Source organism: Oryx dammah, unplaced genomic scaffold, assembly GCF_014754425.2.
Source record: "Oryx dammah isolate SB20612 unplaced genomic scaffold, SCBI_Odam_1.1 HiC_scaffold_11, whole genome shotgun sequence".
Taxonomy (NCBI): Eukaryota; Metazoa; Chordata; class Mammalia; order Artiodactyla; family Bovidae; genus Oryx; species Oryx dammah.
The window spans coordinates 24,976,678-24,980,447 of NW_024070195.1; the positions used below are offsets into that span (position 1 = coordinate 24,976,678).

At 38.6% G+C, this 3,770-nt stretch overlaps 1 non-coding gene across 1 annotated transcript; it reads left to right on the top strand.

The window, feature by feature from the left end:
* Nucleotides 1-485: 485 nt before the first annotated feature.
* TRNAW-CCA lies at nt 486-557 on the top strand. The gene has a single exon. It is a non-coding gene; the product is annotated as a tRNA-Trp (tRNA).
* Nucleotides 558-3,770: the final 3,213 nt, after the last annotated feature.

A 3,770-nucleotide genomic window follows, 5' to 3' on the forward strand; every position in this document is an offset into this window, starting at 1 on the left:
TAGTTACATTGTCAAAGTTTTGTGTACTTTTTTATTTTATTTGGGCTCTTATTAGTCACTATGCTTCTCTAATAAGTTTCTTGAAGGTTATCAAAACTGTATCTCCCGTTCTGAGTTTTATTTCAGCTCTGTTGTATGACAGCCATAAACACTGAATTCAGGATCTTGAGCCACTGCTCCCAGCAGAAAATGAATTAGTTTTCTGGGTGCCTCTATTCATAACATCTTCATTAACCAATTAATTTATTACCAAGTTTTATGTGTGTTTCTATTTCAGTTAATGTCTAAATGAAGTTTATCTTAAATCACACGACAGGAAGGAAATGATATAATCAATTTAAATAGAGTTCTAAATCACATGACTAGCGTTGTAAACACTAGTGATTACTTGTTTTCACTACATGTGTAGTGTTTACACATGTTGTAAAACTTTCACATCAGTCACTGAAAATGCCAATAATTCAGAGGTATATGATTAACTGCCTTCCCTGGTGGCTCAGAGGTTAAAGCGTCTGCCTCCAATGCGGGAGACCCAGGTTCGATCCCTGGGTCGGGAAGATCCCCTGGAGAAGGAAATGGCAATCCACTCCAGTATTCTTGCCTGGAGAATCCCATGGAGGGAGAAGCATAGTAGGTTACAGTCCATGGGGTCGCAAAGAGTCGGACACGACTGAGTGACTTTACCTACCTTCCTTCCTTATGATTAACTAAAATTTCATGACTGAAGGGAGTTTTATGACAGTTGAAAACACAGGACAAATCTCAGAGTTATAGTGGCAGAAGCAGAATGAAAAATAAAGCTGTCAAATTTCAGTCAGAGAGACTGGACAGTGAGAAAGAACATGGAAATATGAATATGTTTGACAAACAAGATGTTTATCTAAACTTTGACTAGATCTATAGGACTTGAGATATTTCCCCTTCAAAGTTACTGATTTCATAAAAGGGGAAAGATCTTAAAACACATTCAAAATGAAGGTACCAGGGCAAGCAAGGAAAAGAGCAAATATTTGAAAATTTTTCATCCTTTACACTGTGGCACAATCTGGCTCACATTTTCTGAGAACTGGCACCATTCACAGAAAAGACTTAATGGCCATCTCAAATATCAGAGAAAACGTTTTTAATTTTCATTCACCCCTTGGTGCCAAAGACATAATGAAAATGACACTATAGTAGGAGGCAGAACCTCCTCTGGGATAAACAATACCTATTATGGGTACTGCAGTACTTTCCAGTTTTTTTTTTTTTTTTGCTCCTAGCAGTAAATATAGAATTAGGTTACTGGATGCCTCTATTCACATCATCTTTATTTGCAAACTTTTTAATGTATGTTTCTATCAATGAATGCCTAAATGAAGACAATGGTACAAGAAAAACATGGAACTTTAACTAGGGAAATACATTAGTGGGACTTGGGATTTTTCTCTTCCCACTTATTGATAAAATATTAAGGGAAAGAACTCAAAATTCATTCAAAATTAAGGTGCAGTAACAGGAAAGGGAAAGGACAAACATTTGAATAACTTTCATTCTTCACAATGTGGCTCAACCTGACCAAAATTTTTGAGACTGGCATCATTTTCAATGAAGGCTTGATAGTCTTCTCAGAAGTCAGAGGAACTGTTTGTTTGTTTGTTTGTTTTAACTTCCATTTACCTCTTTGATGCCAAAAAAACAAGACTGGAAATGACAGCATGGGAGAAGCTAGGTCATGTCTTCCTCTGTAATAAGCAGCAACCATATGGGGACTGTATTGCCTGTTTTCTTCAGAATCAAAGGCAAACACAATTCAAACACTAGAGTGCTATTTCAGATACTATTAGGAAGATTTCCCTGACAGTTCGGTAGTAGAGACTCTGGCTTTCACTGCAGGGGCATGAGGTGGATCCCTGGTCAGAAAACTAAGATCCCACATGCTTGGAGGTATCTTTGGACTTTCTGTCCTCTCATTGATCTATATTTTTTGTGGATTGTCTTAGAGATTGTCATACAGAGTAAAGTAAGTCAGAATGAGAAAAACAAATATCATATAATATCACTTACATGTGGAATACACAAAAATAGTACAGATGAGCATATTTTCAAAGCAGAAATACAGTCAGAGATGTAGAGAACAAACTTATACACTGACTTAAGGGAAAATTTCAGGTGTATTGGTAATGGTGATTACCTTTTGAAAATGTTCTCAAATTATTTGGACACTACTCTGGCTGTTATGATTTGATTGGTTACCTTTAATAAAGTCCTTTGCTGCTGCTAAATATAAATCATCATCTCACATAAAATATCCACAAGGAGTGAATTAGAGTGTTTTGAAGTACTTCTAGAAAAATGCAGGTTTTGTTTTTAGGAACCACTATTAACATTTTCTTATGCAAATATGATATAACTTTATTTTTGGTGAATTGCTATTTTCAGTTCAGTTTAGTTCAGTTCAGTTCAGTTGCTGAGTCATGTCCGACTCTTTGCGACCCCATGAATTGCAGGACGCAAGGCCACCCTGTCCATCACCAACTCCTGGAGTTTACTCAAACTCATGCCCATCGAGTTGGTGATGCCATCAAGCCATCTCATCCTCTGTCGTCCCCTTCTCCTCCTGCCCCCAATCCTTCCCAGCATCAGAGTCTTTTCCAATGAGTCAACTCTTCACATGAAGTGGCCAAAGTACTGGAGTTTCAGCTTTAGCATCATTCCTTCCAAAGAACACCCAGGACTGATCTCCTTTAGAATGGACTGGTTGGATCTCCTTGTAGTCCAAGGGACTCTCAAGAGTCTTCTCCAACACCACCATTCAAAAGCATCAATTCTTCGGTGCTCAGCTTTCTTCACAGTCCAACTCTCACATCCATACATGACCACTGGAAAAACCATAGTCTTGACTAGATGGACCTTTGTTGGCAAAGTAGTGTCTCTGCTTTTGAATATGCTATCTAGGTTGGTCATAACTCTTCTTCCAAGGAGTAAGCATTTTTTAATTTCATGGCTGCAGTCACCATCTGCAGTGATTTTGGAGCCCAAAAAAATAAGGTCTGACACTGTTTCCACTGTTTCCCCATCTATTTCCCATAAAGTGATGGAACCGGATGCCATGATCTTCGTTTTCTGAATGTTGAGTTTTAAGCCAACTTTTCACTCTCCTCTTTCACTTTCATCAAGAGGCTCTTTAGTTCCTCTTCACTTTCTGCCATAAGGGTGGTGTCATCTGCATATGTGAGGTTCTTGATATTTCTCCCGGCAATCTTGATTCCAGCTTGTGCTTCTTCCAGCCCAGCGTTTCTCATGATGTACTCTGCATAGAAGTTAAATAAGCAGGGTGACAATATACAGCCTTGACGTACTCCTTTTCCTATTTGGAACCAGTCTGTTGTTCCATGTTGAGTTCTAACTGTAGCTTCCTGACCTGCATACAGATTTTTCAAGAGGCAGGTCAGGTGATCTGGTATTCCCATCTCTTCCAGAATTTTCCACAGTTTATTGTGATCCACACAGTCAAAGGCTTTGGCATAGTCAATGAAACAGAAATAGATGTTTTTCTGGAACTCTCTTGCTTTTTCCATGATCCAGGGGATGTTGGCACCTTGATCTCTGGTTCCTCTGCCTTTTCTAAAACCAGTTTGAACATCTGGAAGTTCACAGTTCACTGCTGAAGCCTGGCTTGGAAAATTTTGAGCATTACTTTACTGGCATGTGAGATGAGTGCAACTGTATGGTAATTTGAGCATTCTTTGGCGTTTTAGTTCACAACAAAAAGAAGCTCATCTTATTTT